We start from the raw sequence: 25,633 nt of genomic DNA on the forward strand, positions 1-25,633 counted from the left end.
GTTTGGGTGGGGGGTGCTCAATGCTTTTCCTGAGGCTAAGTTCTAGTTTGAGACCGTCTCTCTTTGTCGCCCAAGCTGGAGTGCAGTGGTGCGATCTTGGCTCACTGCAACCTCCGCCTCCTGGCTTCAAGCAGTTCTCCCTGCCTCAGCCTCCCAAGTAGCTGGGATTATAGGTGTGTGCCACCACACTTGGCTAATTACAAAAATGTTTAATATAGGCCGGGTTTTGCCATATTGGTCAGGCTGGTCTTGAACTCCTTGCCTCAAATGATCGACCCACCTTGCCCTCCTAAAATACTGGGATTACAGGCTTGAGCCACTGTGCCCGGCCTGATCCTAACACATTTTAAAGCTGCCTTCATGTACCAAAATCCAGTCCTATGTTTGAAAATCAGTCTTGAAGAGCCTAGGAGGAGAGGGATAAGCTTCAACTAGGTAAATAACTATGTATATGTTAAAAAGATGGGCCAAAATCTACCCCAAATGTTAACTCTTCTGCTTTGCGTATTATATCCATTTATAGTTATTTCAGTACTAAGATTTTTAAAGATTCTTTTGATAATCATGGACAAATTACTATTAAAACTCAGCTGCATTTGTAACACTTCAAAGAACTAATTGGATGACATCATTTTTCCCAGAGGCATTTTGGATTGTTACATAATTAATGTTTATCTCTTTGCCAGAAATCTTTTTTTTTTCTTTTCCAGAACAGATACCTGAAAAGAAACTTTCCTTTGCATTAAGTGTTATTTCACTGTATGACAATCAATTTTTGAACGTGAGAACAAGATCATCATGTATTTTTGGGATAATTCTTGCTTAATAGTGATAATGCTAAGTGTTAAAATTATGCAACAATTTGTTTCTTTGAAAATTACTATTTGCCTGCTCACCAGGTGGGAGCTGATGAGAACATGGATGTAAAACTTAAATTGTATTTAGCTTGTTTAAAAGAAGTTTAAAAAAAAAAAGCTTTTTTTGTTTGTTTGTTTTGTGCTACTACTGACGTTGCTTCGTTGTGGAAATGAGGTTATTGCAGGCACCTAGAATTTTATCTCCTTCACTTGTACAATGGGAAGAAATTCTCCAACAAGCACAGGAATCTGACTTTCTGATATTGAGACTCCTAGGCATCAAGCCCCATGGAAGGGTTGGTGATTACGTGAGCGTTGGCGTTGATGTGGGCACCCTCCAAGCCAGACGCAGGGAGCAGGGAAGGGCAGAACAGGCCCCTCAGGAGCCATGAGAAAATCAAGTGTTGGCAGCAGTGGTGAGGGTTGATGTCAGGGGCTAGGAGGTGGCGGCGAAGGGAGCATGTGCCTCAAGGCAGCCCTGGAACCCGCGGTCCCTGCAGTGAGATCTGATCTGCAGGGGATGTGGACGGCCACGTGGTGAGGTCCACAGACAGCCTGGACTTGGCTGCGTCAGAACTCTGGTGGACGTTGCAAACGGCCCCACAGGGTTGCAGTGCACATTCCTCGGACAGAGAGAAGACGCTTGGAACTGTTCTCGGCACGAAGCCAGCGCCCTGTGAACAGTGGCCACTGCTGTCGTGACTGAGTGCTGTCCAAATGGAGGCATTTGCTCTGCTCAGTTCACTTAATTGGGCCAGGAATGGGGTTGCCCTGCCTTCAACAAGCTTGACGCATTGAACGAGGACTCAGTCAGTAAAGTACTCTGTAAATACGCTCTCCTGGCTAGAGCGAGCAAAGCCCAGGGAGAGAGTGGTTCCTCAGTATTAGACAGGTGTTTGTGGCGGGGCCAGCTGTGCGGCTGCCAGAGCGAATGTGACCAGGAAGCCTCTGTCCCCCCGGAGGTGGCCAGCGTAACTGTTACACATGCCGTAGGTAGAAAGTGGGCACTGCTGGGAAACTTGCTCATGTTGCTGTTTTCTGATGGAAATTCAAGGTTTCTGAGCATCCTACATCAAATTTGTACATTGCTGAGACTGTACACCTTTCAACACTTGTTTTTTCCTGCTTTTCAGATCCATACAACCTGGCATTTGGCCGTGGCTTCCAGGACAGGCTGGATGCAGAGTGAAGTCCTCTCCTCACTGTCAATCTTTGCACATGTCTTTCTTGAGAGTCTCCATTAGGTTTTTACTTAACTAGACTTTTAAAGTTGCCATGCACATAACTCTACCAGTTACAATCGTGAGCTAACATGGGTTTTTGGTTTTACTTTGATGAATGTTTAACATTTGCATGCTGGATGTGGGGGTGGAGGTCATTTATCTGCTTTTCATTTCCTTCTTGGTTATACTTAGTGTCTTTCAGGTAAGGTGTGGAAAGCCTGGTACAGGGTGAATTGCAGGCTGCAGTGTGGCGCGGTGGACGAGAGGCGCGGGCTGCAGTGTGCACAGTGGATGAGAGAAGCTATTTCCATCCTCGAGGGAAACACACAAGAAACAATTTAAAAAACTGATCGTCTAGCTTGCATGAGGTCCAACAAATTCAGTTTGCAAAGTTTAACTTCCAAGTTAACTTAGTAACTTTTCCCCTAAGTCATTAATTTAGTAGCTTATGTTTATTGCCTAAAGCAAGTCATAAATTCTGAAATGAATGACTAAACATGTAATAATTTAGGCATACAGCACCTGAAGGGAAAACTGCCAGTATGCTAAAATATTGGATACAGATGCTCAAAAAATATAATGTAGCATTCTTACAATGCATGTGCTTTTAGCAGGTAACTTGGTGAGTAGTTTTGAGCTATATTTGTAGGAATGTGTATCTTGAATACTTTAGGGTACCACTGCAGATGTGTGCTTGAGAGGTATAAATACTGAATGTTCTTCTCCCTTCCCTTAAATGAAAAACATTAGCTCCCTTCATTTTTATTTTTATTTCTTGAAGTGGACTCTCGCTCTTGTTGCCCAGGCTGGAGTACAGTGACGCAATCTCGGCCCACTGCAACTTCCGCCTCCCGGGTTGAAGTGATTCTCCTGCCTCAGCCTCCCCGGTAGTTGAGATTACAGGCACCCACCACCATGCCCCGCTAATTTTTGTATTTTTATTAGAGATGGGGTTTTACCACAGTGTCCAGGCTTGTCTCAAACTCATGACCTCAGGTGACCTGGCCACCTTGACCACCCAAAGTGCTGGCATTACAGGCGTGAGCCACTGCGCCTGGCCAGCTCCCTTCTATAATGATTTATACAGTTGTTTTTGCTTTGTTTTTTTGAGACGGTGTCTCACTCTGTCGCCCAAGCTGGAGTGCAGTGATGCAAATCTTGGCTGACTGCAGCCTTCACCTCCTGGGCTCAGGTGATCCTCCCACCTCAGCTTCCTGAGTAGCTGGGACTAGACGCACGTCACCACGCCCAGCTTTATTATTATTATTATTATTATTATTGGTATTTTTAGTAGAGACAGGGTTTTGCCATGTTTTCCAGGCTGGTCTGGAGCTCCTGGGCTGAAGCAATCTGCTGGCCTCAACCTCCGAAACTGCTGGGATTACAGGCGTGAGCACCACATTTGGCCCATTTTTTTTTTTCTTCCTGGATTTGGAGTCGACTTTCAGAAAATCCTTCAACCTTGCAAGCTTAATTTTCCGTAAAAATATTCCTCTAGGATAAAAACAAGACACAAAGAAGTACGTGTGGACTGCAGTTAAAAATTTTCAACACAACTTAGGAAAGTTGACATTGACAAAGAGCAGGAGGCCGCTTCAGTGCCTTCTAGGCAGTGGGAATGGCGGTCTGTGGGCGACCCTAACATGTGCGGCGTCCTGAGACGTGATCGTGGTGTTCACGCTTTTACCGAGGGCTTCCCGGGAGTACCAGAGGCTGTTCTTCTGCAGTCGGCCAGCCAGGCAGCAGCTGCTGGAGAAGGAACAAACAGTAAAAGACAGATGTACACGGTGTTATTGTGGCAGAGAGGTTAAAACCAGGCTCACTTTGTTCTTACAGTTTTAAAAAGCTAATAATGAAGTCCTTAAATATGTTCAGGATTTCAAAGCAGTTGTGGGTGTGTCTGTGTCTCTAGCTCCCGTTCGGGTACTTCCTGCGAAGAGAGCTCAGAGACGCCGCCTTTCCTTGATGAGGTGACAGGGCCTGGAGAGGTGTGAACCCCGTGGTGGGGGGGATGACTGACCTGGGGTGAGGCTGGGTCAGCGTGGGGATCCACCCCCACTCCACGTTCCTGTAGGGAATCCACAGTTCTAAGTCTTTATGATATGGGTAAAATGAACCTGGAAGAGGGGTTATTTTTTAAGAAGTAAGTGCCATGCTCTTTTTTCCTCATACTTTTCCGTGTTTAAGCAGCATTGAAGGATAAGGCACTAGTAGCCTGTTGGTTTGGAAGCAATATTGTTGGTTATTTTCCGTTGAATCTGACCTTAAGGTTGCCTGGTAACAGAAGTTTTCCTTTAACAACATGGGACTCTGTTGAATCTGTTGCCCCATTGGCTGAGCCGCCTGAAATCAGTGCCATGGCAGCTGAAGAAGCCTCTTCCCCATGGAGGAAGCCGCTGGATTGGCAGGAGGCACCGCCCTTGATTGAGGGAGTGAGGCGGGTTTGCAGGGACCCCACGTGGCCCCTGCAGCTCTCTCCTGCCCCCTGCTGGTTGGCCAAGCAGCCTCGCGACAGTGTGCTCATTGTGAATGTTCACTGGGGCAGGCCAAGGCTTTTGTTCCAGAAACACTGACTTCAGAAAGGGCCGGCTGTGTGTGTTGAGCATGGCAAGAAAGACTTAAGTGTGTCTTAAACCTCTTGAAGAACGCAAGTTGATGTTTCAAATGCATCTCGAAGGCTAATGACTTTGCTATGGTCAATATTCAGGAGAAAAGAAGGTTTGATGAAATAGACAGGAGTGGCAAGTGACGTGCTTGTGCCCTGTATGACTAAGCGATGTCCTGGCCGTTCCACACCATGACCTCTGAGCAGCCAGCCTGCAGATACTGGGTCAATTTAGATATCCCTGATCTCTGCAGAGGTTTGATAAGGTAGCCCAGGAGCAGTTAAACACAAACGCTGACTGGAAACCCTGGCACACGGAGGCACTGGAAACAGCAAGCTGCTATTAACATCATAGTGAGAGGCAATCGCCTGCTCTCTTAGGGGTGTCAGCTTCTTTTGCTTCTAGACGTTCATCTGCGTTACAATACAGTTTTGCTCAGTTTATCCCCATTACTCCGCTGTCTTCGCTGTTAAAGTCTCAGCCGGCACTTAGCTCTGACACTGCAGGAATTTCACTGTGCAGCTGACCAGGCCTACCTGGCTTGGCTGTAAAGCAGGCGAGAGCTTTCCGGAAGGCAGTGACTAGACCCCGAGGCAGGAAAGAGCGTTGCTGGTCCCCATACGGCAGTGCACCTGCAGCAGAGCGTGTACGTGCACGTTCAGGCTAAACAGGTGGAGAGAAGAAAACCACCTATGATTAGTCACTTAAAATGCCACACACCCAACCCTTGAGACCCTAGCACATAGAGTAATAGTGGTCTTGGAGATGGCAGGTGTGCTGAAGTCTGATTTTCTCACTTAGCTTTTCCAGCAGCGTTTTCCTCATCTCTGAGCTGGGGCTAACAACTGCCCTGCATAGATTTGTGCATGGAACCGTGCGTGTAAAGTGGGGTAGCCCCCAGGACCTAGGAAGGACTCGTGGTCAGTGTCGGTGGTCATGCGTGCTGTACGGGTCCCCCAGGAGGACCATTGCTACAGACAACTCCCTCCCTTCAATGTCACTGAATGTAAAAGGTGGGAGCTTGGCTTCTGATGTGTCTGGTTTGCTGCAGGCCGCGCTGCACCCCGTGGTTCCTGAGCCCTGAGCTAAAGTACGCCCTGCTGCATTGCCTGTGCCGCTTTTGCTGTGCAAGGAGAGCTCCTGCCCTGGGAAACTTCCTCGCACCTGACAAGCACCACAGTTTGCAGCAAGACCTGTCCGAAGCGTGGACTGCCAGGAGCCCCGCCTTGGCCCTGTCCTTTACAGGTTGGGAGCGACTTTGTGGGGTTTGTCGGCCCTTCTCTCAGGTGTCCTGTGTCTCATGGATCAGCCGACGAGCCCCGTCTGGAGGAGCACTCTGCAAAACGCTGCCGGCCACCCAGATCTCCTAGCGCAGAGTGAGGCCACATCTGCAGACTTGACCGCACAGAGTCCCGAGGCATTCGGCAAGAAGGGGAGTGGGATGTGTGTGAGATCCCACTGCGGAAGCCGGCTCTGCTCCGTACTCTGCGTGCGGGGTGCCTGATGTTCAGACCTGCTGTGTCTATCGGGGGCCATGGCGGGGTGGTGGGAGTGGGGGCAGGGAGCAGCGCAGATGGATCCAGGGAAGGACTTAGTTGAATCCCAGCTGCCCACATACTTGTTGCTGGTCTTGGACAAGCTCCCTAGTTTCTCTGGGCTTTCGGTTTGATTGTAAGACTAGGACGCCGCCCTAGTCTGAAGATGTCGGTGTGTGCGGGAATGCCTGGCGCAGTCACCATGGGTTTTCCTTCAGCCTCCTCCGTGCCCCTCCCTGGGTCAATCAGTATCCATGCGTGCCACAAGTAAATTACAGTCCCTCCGAAAACCAGTTGACCCGAGTTTTATGGTCGAGCATGGTGAGTGTCCTTGCCAGGAAATGCCACTAGATGTCTTGGGCCTGCTCCTCTACCTCCACAGCAATCCCCGGAACAGGCTGGTTCAGGATGTGGCAGGTGGGAGTCGGTGTTGTACCTAGGACAGGCTGAAGTCAAAGGCTCATTTGCTCTGTGAGGGGTGATCAGGATGACACATCAAGAGGAGCCCCTTGGCTGACCCTGGAGGTGGACGGTCGGGTCGGATTGGTCGCCCTCCAGGACGTGTTTCGAGTGATGCCTTCCCTGGGTCACACAGCACTGATCTGTAGTGCACAACTTCCCAGCTCCAGCCAATCTGGTCTTGCCGTCTCCTTGTGCCTTGTGTTGGGCATGTGGAGGAGGAAGAAGTTTAACCCATCCCCTCTTTGGGAATGGCAGGGCAGTAACAAAGGTAGTTGATTTATACATGGCCATCCTCGGGAGGTGAGGACCTGAAAGGTTTACTGCTTTCCTGGAAAGCTGCTCTGGGCGTCACCATCACTGATCATGGACAGCAGCTCAGAAGCCCGCTTAAGGTGCAGGGATGGACCGGCGCTGGTCCTGTCTGTGCCCAGGCTGTTGGTCACACCGATGGCCAGGCGATGGCTGCCTTTGCACGAAGCTGGGGTCAGAGTTAATTTGGGCAGTGTCGGCTTTGATTTAGGTCAAGATTGGTCAGTCTTCCTAAAATACTAGTCATGAAAGCTTTTATAGATTGTAGTTCTTTGGGAGGTTTCTATGTGGTTTTTTGACGTTTAAAGCATAGGGCCCATGGCCAGTGTTGAATGACATTTTGTTCAGTGTAACTGACAGGACACTGGACCTGAGTCCCAGGCCCGCCACCGGGTTCAGGGAGCTTCAGAGAGGGAGATGTTTGTGCTCAAGTTTTCGCAGTTGGGATGGGACATGGGCATGGGGCTGGAATGCTCTAACCTTCAATCTTCAGTCATCGGTATCACCTGTGCACACGCATATCGTTTTCAAAGATGGACGAGCCTTTGGGAAATAGCTGAAGACTTTTCCAGTTTTGAAAGAAGCCGGGATGACACTGGAAACGTCAGGTGTCTTGGCTGCTGATCAGGTCCATCACCACGCACTTGGTCCCTAACCTGGCACACCTCTGATCCCACACAGTGGGTGACCAGGTCCGTAACCTCAAAAGCTTCTGATGAGGCGCAGCTGGTGACTAGGTCTGTAATCTTTCTTGGCTCTGATTGGACAACAGCAGGTAACCTGGTCCCTAACCTCGCACACCTCTGATCATGCACAGCGGGGTGACCAGGTCCATAACCTCACATTTCTGTGCACAGCAGGTGAACAGGTCTCCAATCTCAAAAGCTTTTGATTGGGTGCAGCTGGTGACTAGGTCTGTAACCTCGCATGGCTCTGATTGTGCAGAGCTGGTGACCAGGTCACTAACCACACACACCTCTATTCGTACACAGCGGGTGACCTGGTCCATCACCTCACACCTCTGATTGTGCATAGCAGGTGACCAGGTCTAGAACCTTGCACACCTCTGATCGTGCACAATGGGTGACCAGGTCCATGACCTCACGCCTCTCTGCACAGTGGGTGACCAGGTTCATAACCTCACACCTCTGATTGTGCACAGCTGGCGGGCGCAGGACCCACTTCAGTGAGGGGCTGACTTCCCAGGTGTGAAGGGGGAATGCTGTGTGGCTCGCTAAGCCCCTCCATGCTTTGGGGGCTCCAGGCTGTGGCCGGCAAGTAGGAGGTTGTCCCAGGAGGATGCTGTGTGTTGGGGATGGGAGGCAGCTGCAGGGTGGAAGTAGGATGAAGTTGTAGGGGGGCACTGTGGTGGGGGGTGGGACAGGAGGCAGCTGCAAGTTGGAAGTAGGATGTTGTCCCAGGAGGCTGCTGTGTGTGGGGGAGGGAGGAGGCAACTGCAGGGTGGTGTGGTCACCGTGCCACTGATTTCAGGTTAAAATAGAATGTGGACCTCTTTTTACCATAGTTTTTAATTACTCCGCTAGTTTGTGTTGCTGTCTCTTGCTGTGCAGTCCACAGTCTGATGTCTCTGTGGTCCCCATGTTTCCCTTCTGCTTATGTTACCCGATCCTGTGGGTCAGCTGTGAGGAAACCACTCTCCACTCCTCATCTGGAGTGGCCTCGAGCTGGGTGTGCTGGTCTCCTTGTGGGCTAAAGTGTTCTTCTGTTACTGTTTTCTCTGTTTTTTGATGAAATTTAGCAGACTTGGGTATGGTGCAAACACTTTTAAGAATGTCTTTTGCCTTTATGGAAAAAACAGCTGCATTGCTTTAAAATGAACCTTTCCTGTGTCTCCATCCTTCCCCATAGATCGCTCTGTGTTAGAAACTCGGTGGTGTGTGCGCTTCATGGCCTCATTCCATCAAGCACTGTAACCTCTGATTGCAAAAGTGACTACACTCAAGGCAAAAAACTTCGCAAATGTTGAAAAGAATGAACAAAAACAATACATTGTTCTCTTGTCATCCTGAAATGGCTACTCTTAATATTTTGATGTAGTTCTTTCAATTCTTCTTAAGTAAAGTTGCTTCTAACACAAGCACTTTGATTATATTAATCAAATTATATTCAGGAAATAAGGAGAAAGTAAAAAGAATATCCAGTTTGGGGCAAAAAGGAAGACGACATAGAAAGAGGCTGTAAAACTCCCTGCAACTTGAAAAGCTGGGTTGTGGTGGTTGTGGTTTTGTTTTTACCATGAGAGACCACAGGATTCTTCTTGGCACTCAAGGGCAATAAGATAATTCCCTGTGTGTGTGCTGGTGGCTGTATAAACCGAGCCGCATGTCCTCTTTCGAAGCAGAGAAAGCATGAGGTTTGAGGTAGTGGTTTGGTAACTTTTGGAAAGTCTGTTTGTAGGACTGCACTGCAGAGATTAGGTCAGTCTGAATTAGAATCGAATGATCTGTTCAGGCCTTGGGAGCTTTCTACACCGGGTGTACGCCTGTTCTGGATGTGGTGCAGAAGGAACAGGACTGGGAGGGTTTCTTGCTTCCCAGTCATAGAAATGCCTGCAATTATCACTGTTTGTTGTCTCTCAGGAAGCTATTTCAGGAAGGAAGTGTACGTTCCAAGGCTGCTGGTTGGCCTGTCATCACCCTGGGGGTCTTGGTGTGGATCACGGGAGCTGTGACTGCTCACGCGTGGAGCTCTGTCTGTCTCGCTGCCGCGCCGGTAGACAACTGGTCACTAACAAAGTGTGTGTCCCAGTTGCCTTTGAGAAGAATTCTCTGCATCATTTTTATACAAGGTCCTTTTTCCTGTCAATGTCAACATCGTGTCTTCTAGCCAAGCGATATGTTCTTGCAGAAACAGGAAGTGTGGCCCAAGTGAGAAATGAGGGAATTCATCCATAACTGCTATCAGTTTTTATAGAGTTGAGCCATTGTAATTTATACGTAAACATGTTAAATCTGTAGAAGTGAGTCACCGTGCCAGACCCTCACAAATGCCGAATGTCTATGTGGGACCTCTCTTCTATCGGGTCCACATCACAAGAAGAAAAGTCGCTCAAATGCAGCACGGAGTGGACGTGAATCTCCGAAAACTCCATGAATCAGAACGACTGCTTTCCCAATTGCCGGTCTCCCCATTTGAGGTTGTGAGATTCCCGTTCTGAAGCTCCTTCAATTTCCCAGCATCCATTTCATTCCTTCATGGAAACAACAGACTCACACTGATACCTTGTTCTCAGATTTTCTAATTAGAAAAAGCACATATTTCACAAGAATAGTCCAGCTAACTCACTCCTTAGCCTGGGGTAAGCCACATACCTCTTTTCTCTTTAAAATACTCACCTTTCAGAACTCTTGGTAAATAAGAATAGGAAGGTACCATGACTTTGGCCACAAGCAGTATTATGTATAATGTGCAAGTGAGTGCCTTGAGAGCCATGGTTGCTAAAAACAAATTTTCTCAGAAGAGAAAAGTGTGAGCAGTTCTTTACATGTTAATTTTGTTTTGCCTAAATAACATCTTGTCTTTGTACAGGGATACAGGACGTTGCTGAGTATTGACGGGGGCGAGTGGGTCCTGCTGCCCCACTGTGTGATCCTGAATATCGACAGGGGTGAGTGGGTCCTGCTGCCCCACTGTGTGTGACAAGCCCTTTGTTTCTGGCCCGGAAATGTCCCGGCTCTTTCAGTGCATTGGGCTGGTGCTGGCTCCCTTTGTTAGTTTGCATGCGAGGCAAAATCTCACGCCTTTCACTCTTGTTGACATACAGATGCCAAAGCTTTGAACAAATTCTTACTAAATCAAACCCAGAAATATGTAAAAGGGATAAGAATACCATGAACACTTAGAGTTTGTTCTCATGATCTGTAGTTTTGCATTGCACATTTGGCTCATCATTCAAAAATCAATGTAATTCACCACATTAACAAAAAATAAAGCAGAAAACCCATTTTATCCTCTCGGTAGACACTGGAAAACATCTGTTGAAATTTAATAGTCCTTATACGAATTTCCTATCACATCAGGAAGAGAAGGGAACTTTCTCGGTTTGATAAAGGCCACTCCTGAGAAACAAGAGCTGACCCCCCTCCTCGGTGGTGGCAGCCGGGGAGCTCTGCCCACAGTCAGGGGTGTCGGGAGCATGGCCATTCTCCGTGCTTCAGGTTCGCATGGTGTGCACTGGGGCCCTCGTCTGTGAAGTGAGTCAGGAGAACTAAGAGGCATAAAGACTTGGAAGCAGGGAGATGCTTGATGTACAGAAGACACAGGGCCTTATTTAGAACATTTTAGGAAATGTACAAACAACCAGAAATGGTGTGAATTTTGCAAGCATGCAAGATGGACTCTTCGCAACAGATGTATACAGATGCCCAGTGGCCCATGAGAGGTGCTCACCAGGGAGTCATTGGGTAAGTACAACTTAAACCCATGAGGTTCCCCTTCACAAGAGTGGAGAAGGGAGGACAGTAGCAGGTGCTGGTGAAGATATGACAGACTGGATCTCAGATTGAGGGAGACTTAAAATGGCACAGCCACTTCAGCAAACTGTGGCAGTTTCTTTAAAATGTGTACACTTACCATATGGCTCAGCAGGTATGCTGTAGACGTTCACCAAGGCGAGCTGAAAATGTGTGTCCTTGTAAAAGAATGCACATTATCTCCAGAGTAAATTGTCATAGCCAAGAACTGGAAACAACATAAATCTCTCTCATCTGGAGAAACATGAGCAAATTCTGATATGTTCATACATTGTCCTAGTTCTCAGCAGGAAAAACGTACAAAATACTGAAACCAAAACAGACAACGGGGATGAGTTCCAGGAGCCTTGAATTGAGCAGAGAGTGAACACCACGCCGTGGAGTCCATGTGACGATGGAGAATCTATGCGAGTCTCGGGTGACGGAAGAGCTCCAAGAACACTCCTCGAGAATGAACAGTGGCTGTCTCTTGAGGGCTGGGATTGACTGGGAGGGGACTTGTGGGAACTTTGATGCAAAAGATTTGATTAGGGTAATAGATTTCCATTTATCGAAATGTGCCAAGTGTACTCAAGATCTGAACATTTCACTGTGTATACTTTGTACTCCCTACCTTCCAAAAAAAAATGAAAAAAATAATTACAAATGAGCACTGAAGTCGATAGATTTTTCACAGTCGTATTAGATAGCAATTCTGAAAGCATTTCTTTATCTCCAGGCTTAAGCAAATAAGCTTAATAAATCAGTGAATATATTGAGTGCTACAGGTGCCAGAGAGGTAGAAATAAGAAAAGGCCAAAGCCTGGAATGGATCACGTGGGATTCGGTTGCAGCAGGAGGTACAAGTATAAGCTGGTGGCTCCCGACAGATGTAGACAGGGATAGAAGTGCCTGTGGATGGGTGTGGGTGCACATGCGTGTACATGCGTGTGTGTGTTCTACTTGCCGGCAATGTCCAGCAGCACCCGGTGCCCACTCTTAGCTTCCAAACACCGTTCTTCACTAGAAGGAGCCCTGGCCTAAGGGCTGGGGAATCTGGTGTCAAATCTGGGACCAGTTGAGCAACAGAACAAACCATTGTAACTATGAATCATAACCCACCAAGCCAGACTCCGTGAGTACATATGGACATATGTAAATGAATGCTGAAAGATAAAATTATTTTTCAGTGAATATGGAAGATATAATGATTTAGAAGGAATGACAGGAAATCAGTGGCTGCTAAAACTAGTAGTGAAGAATTCATGGACAACAGAATATGCACATAGTGTCAGGGTGTCTCCTCCCAAATCTTAGTTTCAACGCGAGAAGTAGCATCTTTGCTTTGGAGGCACTTAAGCACCACCTTCACTGAGTTGCCGATGTTAACATTGTCACACAGGACAGACTTCTGCGGTGTCCCTGCTAAAATGCATACTCTTGAGTCTAGTCCGGAAGATACCAAAATAAAGGACAAACTGTAAAATAACTGACCTGTATTCTTTCACATTTCCAATGTCAAGAAACACAAAACCTGAGAAACTTGGATGCTGGACTGGTAAAAATCACATGACAAATCATGATCCTGGATTGGATCGTAAAAGAGGGAGACAAAGTAAGAAAATTATGGAGACAGTTGACAGCATTTGAAAGTGAACTTCGTATATGACAGTTAAATTTCCCGATCTTGAGGAAAATGAATGTGAGAGCATATCCTTGTGTTTAGGAAATACATTGAAACATTTAGGTATGGAATGACATAGTATCTGAAATTTATTTTCATTTGACTTAGAAAATTCATGGGGGAGGGGGGAAAGCCGTGATGTAAGATAGGAGCAGTTGGGCCTAAGTTGAGCCTGGTAAGTTATGTGGGAATTCACTACGCTGGTCTTGCAGATTTTCTGTGTCTTTGAAATTACATCCAAAAAGTTTAAAACGGAGAATATGCAAAACAAAAAGCGATTTGTGGAAGTGAGTGGACTGTCACCTCATTGATCCCTTCAGTTTTCGGCCATGAGCCAAGTCAGTCACATAGTGGTTTTTGACCTGGGAATTAGAAATAGTGGCCAGATGACCAGGCTCTTTATCTAGTTAGGGAGAGCAGTGTGCACAAAGGCTGACCAAGACAAAGCAGTGTGATGAGCTGCTTGTGGGCGTGATGCTGAGGGTCTGGGTCCTGTCTCAGGTGGCAGCTTGGGGGGTTTAAGCCAGAAAGCCACGTCCGATTCCCTTTCAGTGGGATCATTCTCGCAGCTTCAGAGAAAACTGCCCCAACCCGTCTTCACTCACGCTGGCCATTTTTGGTGGTGGTGGTTTTATTCTGCTAACACCGTTCTCACTGACAGTTTAGGGCCTTTGAGCGGATTTTTGCCTGTGTCTCGAAGATTCTCGTCTTGACAGCCGGTATGCTTCATTCCTGTTGTTCTGATTCTGTGTTAAGAGGGTTCTTCCCTGGCTTCACAGTTTGGAGTTGCTGCTGCATCTGTCTCTGCTTTAATGCTCTAGCCCATCTATCACTTGTCTCATCCCTTAAGAAGTGGCCTGCGTGAGATGCCATGAGACTGTCTGCCTTATCACTGCTGCGACCCCAGCCCATAGGGACTAACAGAGAAGGCATTCAGTGAATGTGTGGAATTAATGTAATGGGTTAATAGCCACAAAATGTCTTAATGGTTGTTTTAATCCATTTCCATGCTGCTGATAAAGACATACCCGAAACTGGGAAGAAAAAGATTTAGTTGGCCTTGCAGTTCCGCATGGCTGGGGAGGCCTCAGAATCATGGTGGGAGGCAAAAGGCACTTCTTACATGTCAGCAGCAAGAGAAAACGAGGTAGAAGCAAAAGCAGAAACCCCGATAAGCCATCAGATCTCATAAGACTTATTCACTATCAGGAGAATAGCACAGGAAAGACGGGACCCAATGATTCAGTTACCTGTCCCTAAGTCCCTCCCACAACACATGGGGATTCTGGGATGTAGAATTCAAGTTGAGATTTGGGTGGGGACACAGCCAAACCATATCCATAGCCAACACAGTCCTGGCCCATGGCCGGTGTTGAGCTGAGCTGCGACCGTGGCTGTGTGAGTTGGGGTGTGAGGCGTGCACACGCCTCTCAGCGGTACAGTGAAAGGATTTGGAGGCTCAAACGTGTGACCTACAAAGAATCTCCAAAGATCAAGGTGCATTCACCCTAAAAAGAAAAATCTCAGTGCAGTTTACACCCAGTGTTTGCTTGCAGATATGGATTCTAAAGTACTAAAATGAAAAAAGTCTGTGAATAAATTTTAATGTCTTTACTGGAACTGTAAACACTGATTTTTTTCCCTCACCCACCCATCTGTTGGTGAGTTTCAGAAGGTGGATGAACCGTACTGCGGGGACAGAGAGGAGGGTGCAGCTTGGCCTCTGGGACCTCAGCTGAGCACTGAGTGAGCTCTCTCCGTTTCAGACGTCCACACGGAAGCTGTCCAGGTGGCTCTGGCCAGACACAAAGAGCAGAAGATGGCGGTGCCTATGCCTTCCAAACGCAGGTCCCTGGTCGTGCAGACCTCCATGGACGCCTACACCCCTCCAGGTAAGGGACACGCTCCCCGACGCTGCCTCCTGAACATGCTGGGTGCCTCAGAATTGACCACTAGCCCAGTAGTCGGGTTTCTGCCTTCAAAGTCATGGTGCAGAAATGCAGATTTTGTGAACCAGAAGTCCGAAAACAGTGTATGAAAAGTAACTTTATGTATCTGTATAAATACACATTTTTAAGTTTTCATCAAGTTTCATACATACGATACATACCAGTAAAATCTCACACAGTTTTATTCATTTAATTCCTTGTAGGGAAAAGGGAAGAGTTCGTAACCCTCTGGGTGGAATTGGACTTTTCTTCTGATTAGGCTGGTGCATGCGTGTTCTCATATCTTCAGATAAGTGTGCTATATTGTTGGATTGTTTTAGAACAAGTGAATTGGACAGTTTAGGCAGCTACCCGAATCAGGTCATAAACTTTGCCTGCAAGGTGCCAGCTAGTATTTTAGTTCCTGCAGGCCATAAGGTCTCTCACAACCACTCAACTGTGCCCTCAGCCATGGGTGATAGCAAATGCGTATGGCTGTGTACCCAGAGAACTTTATTTACAAGAACAACGGACCAGATTTGGTGCACGGACCTGCCAACCCCTGATCTAAATTACTGAAGGTAATAGCCAATTTATATTTCTGCTATATAATACTGCTTTTCTTTAATCTTGAATTTTACATAACTACCCCAATTCTCTCTTTTCTCTGCCCAAATAATTGTAAACTACATTTCATGATCTTCACACCCAAGTAAAGCAGAAAGTTTAGTTATCCAGATACTTGTTAGAGACACGGATTGAACCTACGCTATTTGGTGTTTAGTTTCTGTGATTTTGATTCCAACATTATTCATGCCGTTGTTGCAAGCTTGTCTTTCAAAGGACCTGAATCACCTTACATCTCACGTTGAAGCTACATATACAACATTTGGGGGAGTATTTTTACTTCTGAAGTTTAGCTTAGTCTTGGCAAGCAGTGAGACAGAAGGACGTGCTTCAGATCAGAGCTGAGGTCAAGTGTATGTCCACATGACTGCAAGCAGCTCCTGAGTTTCACCTTTACATACCTTTACAAATGAAGGTACTGGAATTTAAAGGACATAACTTAGAGTGCATCACTTTGGGTTTATCGTTGCTTTTTGTTTTGAGACAAGGTCTTTCTCTGTCACCAAGGTTGGAATTCAGCATCATGATGGCAGTTCTTGGCTCACTGCAGCTGCGGCCACCTGGGCTCATGCGGTCCTTCCACTTCAACCTCAGGCAGCTGGGACCACAGGTGCTCGCCACCCACACCCAGCTAATTTTTAAGTGTTTGTAGAGACAGGGTGTTCCTATGTTGTTTTTGTTTTTCATTGACACATAACGTGTTCTTCTTCTAAAGAACGCAGTGCCAGCCAGGCAAGGGAGTGAGTGCCGTGCTAGCAAGTTGTTGACAAGGGAGCCCTTTCTGCCAACGTGCTCCCTTGGGCTCCTCCATTTCCTTATTTTAATATTAAGCCACAGCACATAATTAAGGGCTGGGCACGATAGCTCATGCCTATAGCTCCAGTAATTTGGGAGTCCAGGGCAGGTGTATGGCTTGAGCCCAAGGGTTCAAGGCCAGCCTGGACAACATGGCAAAATGTACAGAAATGCCTTTTGTACATCTTGTCTTCACCAAAAGTACAAAAAATCAGCTGAGCCTGGTGGTGTGCACCTGTAGTCCCAGCTACTTGGGAGGCTGAGGTGGGAGAATCACTTGAGCTCGGGAGGCAGAGGTTGCTGTCAGCTGAGATGGCACCACTGCACTCCAGCCGGGGCAACAGAGCAAGACCCCCATCTCGATTAGAAAAAAATAACGATAATAAATACAGACTCTTTAGAAATGATTAGGCCAGGCATGGTGGCTCATGCCTCTAACCTCAGCAGTTTGGGAAGCCAAGGCAGGCAGATTGCTTGTGTCCCGGCATTTGAGACTAGCCTGGGCAACATTCCAAAGCCCATCCCTACAAAACATACAGAAATCAGCCAGGCATGGTGGTGTGTGCCTGTGGTCCCAGCTGCTCGGGAGGCTGGGATGGGAGAATCACCTGGGCTGGGGGAGGTTGAGGCTGCAGGGAGCCATGATCGTGCCATTGCACTCCAGCCTGGGCAACAGAGCTAGACCCTATCTCAAAAAATAAAAAGCTTAATCCTGTTTCTTTAGTGTATAATTTGCAAAAACTTATGGAAAAAAATTGCATTTGTATGTGTTCTTTGTGTAACTAACAACATGGACGTAAAAGGATAACCCACTTGAAATATTTTAAACCAAATTTTTGGCACTAACCAGTATGTAAGGCAACAGGCATTTTTCTTGACCACTTTTTATAAGAGAAATGACTTTGAAATGAAAGAAGCATTGCGGTTATTTGCTTATTTCTCGTATTGAAGCCAACCGCTGAGAAATGTTACTGGGTCATGCATGATGAATAACTTAATTGTCTGCAAAATATAAAAGAATATTTGAAATGTTATTTTTGTGAAATGTTTGGATTTATTTGACTAACATTTTTATATAAACCATAAAGCATCCTTTGTACATTTTCATCAGGAGTCCTCTTGATATCACATGGGGCAGTTTTGTAAAATCATAAATGTCAATATCATAAAAGTTTTTTACTCCCAGCCTATTGTGTGCTTAGCCATAGTTTGCATGTTTATTACCGTAGTTACTGGGTCCAAATCTTAGCTGCATTTTCTTACCTAGTTTTCTTGGTTGCTGGTAACAGTGGTTAGATCTTACTCAGTTTCATTGCCCTTCAGAGACTGTTCTTGAAGTTTATCTTCTATGAAATGACTGGCTGCTGACCTCGATCATAGTTTCTGGAGAAACACTCATTAGGATTGTGGCAACACTAATATTCTATGGGTGAAACTTTCCTTTAGTTTTCAAATGTAAAGATATAGGAATAATTTGCCAAAACTTGTTCTAGCCATGATGAGGGAACAGGGTCCGAAGTCACACATCTGCCATAAACAACTGTAAAGCTGCACAAAACGAATGAGGTGGCTGTTTTTAGTCTGTGACCACAGCTGTGCCAGCCAGAACCTGAGGGCAAGGGCAGGAGAATGAATGAGACGCACCCACAGTACACTTGTCCTCTGGAGTACACCTGCAGATCGAGGCACCGAGAGCTCAGGTGTGGGCGGAGCATGGCCATCCTACCAGGTCCAGGAGGGGGGGAGATTGGAGTGGGTGCAGGATTGGAGCTCTCCACAGATTCACACCAACAGCGAATCCAACCAAGCCTGCCCATGTCACGATGACCCAGCAGTGCCTGTGCTAGCTGCTAAAACAGGAGCTGCAAAGCTTCAGAGGAAGGTTAGGGATCCTGAGTGTGCTCAACAAGTTACCCACAATGTGTAATATTCAGCAAATCATCACTGCATACACAGAGAAACAGGAGGTAGAATCTGTGGTCAAGAAAAAGGCAGTAAAATAGCGCACACACATGCAAGGTGGTCTCTGTCACTCACCACATGCGGCGGCTGAGCACATGAAGTGCGCCCGGTCTGAAGTGGATTTGCTGTGTGAAAGACATGCCAGTTACTATAAAAAGTAGAAAATACTGTATTTGTGTATATATGTATATTTATATATATATATATATATATATTTTTTTTTTTTTTTTTTTTGAGACGGAGTCTTGCTCTGTCACCCAGGCTGGAGTGCAGTGGCGTGATCTTGGCTCACTGCAAGCTCCGCCTCCCGCGTTCATGTCATTCTCCTGCCTCAGCTTCCCAAGTAGCTGGGACTACAGGCACCCGCCACAACGCCTGGCTAACTTTTTGTATTTTTAGTAGAGACGGGGTTTCACCGTGTTAGCCAGGATGGTCTCGATCTCCTGATCTCGTGATCCACCCGCCTCGGCCTCCCAAAGTGCTGGGATTACAGACTTGAGCCACCGCATCCGGCCTATTTGTATTTCTTATCGAAAGTATAGTTATGAGCATTTTGAGTTAAAATATACTAGTTTATATATTTATATGAGGCTACAAGGTAGGTTTCAAATTCTATAACAGGACTCTCAATTCTGTTGGAAAGTGCCAGTCTAGATGTCTGATACAGCAGAAAACTGAGTTTTTAAATCTATAAATATTTAGGGAATCAAAGTACAACGTGTCAGAGAATGAAAACGTTTTAATTCTTGAGCCAGAGGAAGGGCAAACACTTTTCACTATAATGGAGTTGGGGAATTTCAGGTTCCGTACATGATAATCTTGAGAATTGTCACTCCTTCCTCACAGGTAAAAATCTGAGCAAACTGAAAAATCAGCAGTTCTTAAACCTGCAAGAGACGTGAGGTCACCGGCAAGCCACTGTCCCCAGATTGGCTGGACAGGTAAAGCAGATGAATCACCAATACACTGGAGCACAATGCTCCAAGGAACCCACACTGGGATTGGAAAGCCTGAACTGGAATTGACAAATTGCTGCAGTGAGGTGTGGCCACGTCTGAGAGTTAAAACCTCCAGGAGGCCTGTGCATATGGGTCTCATGCTTTTGTGAGTTGTATCATCAGAAGCTCAACCAGGTTCTCGAAGTGTAAATATCAGAGAAAAATCCCCTCATACTTACTACAGGGAAAAGAGAATAGGAATCATTTTTCAATATGTGGGTGCACTCTTCACTAGGTCTACCTTCCAGAGAAGCTAGTTAACGAGAGACTCACCTGGTGGGATTTTATCAGAGCCTTCTGACCTGGAGGAAAGGGAAATACCCAACTCCAACCTCCAGAACTGAAAAGCAAAAAAGAACAGAGTATCCAAGCACTATGGGACTTCCACAGAGGCAGAAAATATGCATAACGGTAATACAAGGGGGAAGAAAGAGGAACAGAAGAAATATTTGTAACAGTAATAGCTGAATTTCCTCAGATTAATGCCAGACACCAAACCATAGATCCAGGAAGCTCAAACACCTAGATTCTCTTAAATATTAATATTGTAATTGTAATATGTAATATTTAAAATAGTTATTACAATAGTACATTTGTGATATTAAATATTACAATTACTTAAAATGCAAACTAGAAACAAATTGTTTCTAAAAACCAAGAAGTGTGGATTCCATGAAGCTGATTTCTTTTATTCTCTCTATTCTTAATTCTAAGCCTTTCAAAGAATAAAGTACTCACACATTAATAAACTACAGCAGGCGAAACAAATGAGGCCGCCCTCTGTGACACGGAAGGCCCTATGACCTGTTCCACCTCTAACACCAAGTGTGCGGTTTCTCTCACCCTCTCTGGACACCAACTGTGTATTCTACAACTGAATTGAGGTCTGAAATTAGGGCAGACCGCACAGGTCAAGGTCTCAGACCCATGAGACGGCCCCCGCTTCACCAATGGTAAGTTTCGGGTCTCCCTTGCTTCTGACCGACCACCTAAAAATCAGGCTTGCCATGTCCTCCTACTTAAGGTCAATAACTTGCCAGACGGGCTCATGGCACCCAGGGCAACACTTTTACCTATTGTCACCAGTTCACTATGAAGGACCTGTGAACAGCCAGATGAAGAGGTGCATTGCTCCAGGCCTGGTGGGCGGGGGCGGGTTGCAAGTGCAAGTGCTTCTGTCCCTGGGGAGTGGGAATACTGCCCTCCCAGAACGTCAAGGTTTTCCCCAACCTGCAAGCTCTCCAACCCCCACCATTTAGGGTTTTCTAGAGGGGTCACTATAGACATGGTTGAAGACATCTTTGGCTATTGGGGATTGACTCGGCTCCAGCCCTCTCCCTCCAGGTGGGAGATTGGGTTGGAGACTGACAGCTCCAGCCCTCTAGTCCCGCCTTGGTCTTTCTGAACCCCAGACCTACCCTGAGGCTGCCTAAGGGTCCCCAGCTCCCAGGCCTGTCCTGAGCACACAAAGGCACTCTAACACTCTAAAGATTCCGAGGGTCTTAGACCCTCTGTGCCCAGAACCAGCTGAAGACCAAATAGCTACGTCTCCTTGGATGGCACAATCACAAGCTCTCATCAGCTGATTGTCCGGGACAGGTGTGCTGAGACAGCTTTGCTGTGGCCCTGTTGCTGGGAATCTTTGTTTTCAATCCTTGCTGGGGCAACAGACGCTTTCTGGTCATTCCCCAAGCTGGCTGAATTTACAGTCTTTTCCGTTTGATTCCACTGTTCTGGCCCAGTTCTTCTGAAGCCTCTTTCAACATCGTTGCCTCACCTGGGCGCTGAGATCCTGTGACCCTCACCCAGCAGGGGATATGGATGCCAGGATCTGGCTACCCTACTTCCAGTTGGATTGTGAAGAAGCCGGCCCTAAGCCTTCCCTTCCTAGGTCTCTTTCATGCCAGAAATGAGACGTTTTATTTGTATTTCATTTTAGGTCGATACGAGTGACATACAAATTGGAGTTGGCCAGTTCACTTGCCAGGCACCTGACTCTTCTGGATAAGAAGAGTCTGGATAAGAAACAGGCCCCACACTGCCAGGACACAGAAGGGCAGCCTCGGTCCCCACAGGGTCTTGACAGAAAACCACAGCTCCCGCAACTGCAGGAATTCTACAGATTTTCACTTAGAAGAAAATGCCTCCCAGAGTACCCGCCCCGATTACTTTTCTCAAAAGTGGTTTTGCAAAGGCTCAGAAGAAAAGTCAGGACACAGGGCGCCAGCCAGCCCCACCTTCCCAAAATCACTTGCCCCGGGGCCACCCACCTGCAATCAAACTGTTAGAGATGGGCTTTTCTTCTCAGCTGTTACCAGAGCAAATATTCCTGGAGAAGCATGCATTCGAGTAGGGTGCCTCTCTACAGAGGTCCTGGAGAGAGAGGCTTCAGCAAGTCACTGCCCAGGGACCCCAGGAACTTCACAGTTGGGGGGCTGGAGGGGTAGAGGGGGCAGAACCCTAACGGTGGGTGAGTTGAAAATGGAAGAGCATTCTTCACCTCAAAGTCTCCTGGGGCCTTTCCCTTCAGGAACTGAAGGGGTGAGGAGGGCTGTGCAGCCTCAGACAGGTGATACCTGGGCTTTGAGAGCCGAAGCATCTGTCCCCACAGCTGGGCAGCTGCCTGCCCAACCCACCCTGTAATAACTGGAGTCCTTTGTCCCCACCCAGCGCCAGTCTGGGGGTCTGGTGCACACTGTACTTGATCGACCCATCCCATACATGAAGTGCTGATGTCACTTTCGTACTTCAACTGCCCCCCCCCCCCACAAAGTATACCTTCCGGACATTGGAAAAAAGACAGCCCTTGATGTAGCCCCAAGTCCTCTGCTCTCCATGAACCTCCTGAGGGCGACTGCAGCGTGGCGAGCAGGGAGCCCCGGGCTTCTTGATAAAAGTGTAAAATGAAGCTCTGTCTGAAAGGACCCCCATCTGTTAGATTTGGAAAACATCTAAAGGCCGTTTGCTTTTCACAATGACTAGACCCTTAGGAATGTATTCCAAGGAAAGGCAGAAGATATGGAGAAACAAATTCAAGAATATTCTTTGCAGCAATAGCCAGGGAGGAAGGGAGGGAGAGGAAGAGAGGAAAAGGGGAACAGAGAAACAGGCAGACGAGACAGACGAGAGAAAGAGAAACAGACAGACAGGCAGAGAGAGCACCTAGCTCGTTTTCAACTTGATCTCCTGGGAGAATCTAGCAGGATAATAGAATCCTCAGCACACTCTTGTACTGGGGCAGCAAAGTTTCCCAAACTACAAGGTAACAAATGCTAAGACTGGAGAAGCTGTGCACATTCTTTTCCAGCTCCTTTTTGCAGCATCAGCAGAATGGGGCAGGTTGCTGCGTTCATTCTAAAAATCAAAACTGCAAGAGGAACCAGCTGCAGAGATGGGGGTGGGAAGGCAGATGTTCTCTTGCTGACTGAGCTCACACCCCGGAGAGCGCCAGCGCCTAACGCCCTCTCCACAGGTTCCACGGAGGACTCAGGAGAGAGTGCAGCCATGTGAAGAGCAGCCTCACATTTCTATGGCTCCCTCTATGAGCTGTATCCCATGAGTCCTGCTCGCTCCCCTCGGTCCCGATGCCCTAGCCGTCAGCATCTCTGCCAATCTTCATGAAAGAGCCTGTTGCACCGCAGTCCAGCAGGGCCACAATATTCAGAATGAAAATTGTAATGATCACTCTTCTCACTGCAAAATCCCAAGAGTCAGAGAGCTTCTCTCACTAAAGGAGAGGAGAGGGGCGGGGCGGGGCGAGCTGGACAGAGAGAAGCTGCCCTGGCGCTTGGGTGCTGAAAACTGTGACACCGCCTGGCACCAGCGATGAGGGACTCACGCTCGACCCCAGAGGAGGCTCGTCCAGGAAGAATAACAAGGGGCCACCGCGGGTCTCCCCCAAGCTTCCAGCTGTCGGGAAATCTTGTCCAATCACCCACCTTGCCATGCTACCTGCTCACCTGCATTCTGTAGAAGTAGTAACGCATCATTCACGTCCCAGCAGGCCAAGTGTGCAGGAAAATGGGGCCAAAAAGTAGAAAACCATGACCGTAGAAGGCAACGGCACGTGACTGAGCTTTCTGGGTTGTGGGTTGTGCGTCCTTGTGGTGATAAACACTGTCCTGAGCTGAACACCAGAATGAAAACGAACCTTCCTCCGTGGTGAAGTCGGAAGAGGTGTACTTGGCTATCCGCAGTGCCTGCCTGTTTGGGTGGTGATTACTGCAGGTCACACGTGCTGTACAGGAGGAGGGCAGTGAACTCTGGAGCCAGGCTGGCTGGGTGCAAGTCCCAGCTCCATGGCCAGCTCTGTGATCTGGGACAATTCACTTATGTCCTCCGCCTCTCGATTTCCTCCTCTGGAAAATGGGGGTAATAGTCGCATCTATCTGAAAGGGCTATGTGAGAATTAAACGACCTTGTAAATGTAAGGGGCTGACAAGAGTATCTGTTCTTGGTGAGCAGAAGGATGACCAGGAGGTGACCAGCAAAATACCCCCTTCGAAGCCTCAATACTCTTCCGTAGTGAGCAAAGACACAGCTCCTCTACGGACGAAGCCATTAATAGTCGATCCTGGCAGGCAGAGTGCAGATTCCTTCGAATCAGAAATTTGAACTCTGGCCAACGACTGCTGTACTGATTGAGTAAATCTTAGGATTTGTTGTTAATGGTAAAGTAGTCTACAAAAACAGAAACAGTCTGAAGGAGTTTGAGAGGGTGTGGGCTCAGCTGCAACCTCTCCTCCCAAGGCCGTTGGTCAACATCATTTCCAGCCCTGTGGAAAGACAGAAGCAGTGAAGAAAATGTCGGACAAACATTTGGTGTGTTTGTACACTTCTCCCAGAAATCCTAAATGCTTTGCATGTTTCAGCTAATAATTCATTAAAATGGATTATGCTGACCATTTTATAACCTACTTCACTGCTCTCCTGTCTAAATCCATCCCTTTGTGACAAATTTTTTACACTTGGCTCATTTTTTCAATTGTGTTTGCTGTCTTACCCCCATGTAAAGGATAAACGTGCATGTTTATGTTGATTTGACTGAGACAGCTAATGCTACATATGTCTCTGTTCCTTGAATGTTGACTTCTGATGGTGTCATTTAAGTCTCTTTTTCCCCTTGAGTCAGCAAAATATTCCATGTTACTTTGAGCAAAACTTGCTCACTAGTGTTATGGAGGGTATAAAAGCAAATGGAATAAGTTTCCTGCCTTCAGGAGGATTGAAATCTCAAAGTCGGTATGACAGCACGGATGGGAGTCAGCTCAGTTTGCAGCTTTTAAAACATGTTGGAATCTTTCCTCTGCCACTTTTGATGGTGAGACCCTGAGCCAATCACTTCCACAAGCATCAGGCACTCCATCTATGACATGGAAGTAAAAAGAGCAATCTTGACAAAATTGTGATGACTACAGACATGTACCTAACCTCTTATTTACCACCTCCCGATAGAAGATATTGTAACTCATTCCATTTGAGAGCTGGTGGTGATCGCCCCCATCCTGTGAGATTCAAGTATAATAATTATCTGGAATCCCCCATCTTCAGGTGAGGAAGACCCAGCAGCCCTCACAATGTCTTCTGGAAACTGGATTTTGTTTGAAGGGGGAACTGACTCCAAGTTTCTTCTGTTTTCACGTGTTGTCCTTCCTACGTGTCTCCTGGGGTTTTTCCCTACCTCCCAATCTACATTAACCTAATGGTAACAACCAGCTATGTTTTCTAGAATTCCCCTAGATTGACTCATGCCAAATACTGAATACAGTAGATTGGGAGGGTTCATTAAATCACGATAGAGCATCCTAAAGAAGGAAAGTAGACACCTTTGTTCTTAAAGGGTCTTCAGCCATCCCACCCTGGAGAAGGTTGCTGATTGTCTCTTCTCTTCAGGCAGTCTTGTTACTATGCATCACTTTTTTTTTTTTTTTTTTTTTTTGGAGATGAAGTCTCGCTCTGTCACTCAGGCTGGAGTGCAGTGTCATGATCTTGGCTCACTGCAACCTCCATCTCCCAGGTTCAAGTGATTCTCCTGCCTCAGCCTCCCGAGTAGCTGAACTACAAGTATGTGCCACCACACCCAGCTAATTTTTGTATTTTTGGTAGAGACAGGGTTTCACAATATTGGTCAGACTGGTCTTGAACTCTTGACCTCGTGATCCATCCACGTTGGCTT

The 25,633-nt window shown here is 47.0% G+C and overlaps 1 long non-coding RNA gene across 7 annotated transcripts in view; it reads left to right on the forward strand.

Moving 5' to 3' along the window:
* The window catches only part of LOC139361151 (uncharacterized), a 102,654-nt gene extending 77,234 nt beyond the window's left edge, over nucleotides 1-25,420 (forward strand). Inside the window, exons 1-5 of one of the 7 annotated variants that reach the window (XR_011618684.1) lie at nucleotides 8,392-10,620; nucleotides 11,766-13,867; nucleotides 14,915-15,657; nucleotides 19,307-20,411; nucleotides 21,398-25,420. This is a non-coding gene — a long non-coding RNA (uncharacterized lncRNA). Of the gene's footprint in view, nucleotides 1-8,391; nucleotides 10,621-11,765; nucleotides 13,868-14,820; nucleotides 15,658-19,306; nucleotides 20,412-21,397 lie in introns of those variants that run through there. The other 6 variants (XR_011618687.1, XR_011618689.1, XR_011618685.1 and 3 more) reach the window with 6 other exon arrangements.
* Nucleotides 25,421-25,633: the final 213 nt, after the last annotated feature.

The sequence above is a fragment of the Macaca nemestrina genome, assembly GCF_043159975.1.
Source record: "Macaca nemestrina isolate mMacNem1 chromosome 11 unlocalized genomic scaffold, mMacNem.hap1 SUPER_11_unloc_2, whole genome shotgun sequence".
NCBI classification, from domain to species: domain Eukaryota; kingdom Metazoa; phylum Chordata; class Mammalia; order Primates; family Cercopithecidae; genus Macaca; species Macaca nemestrina.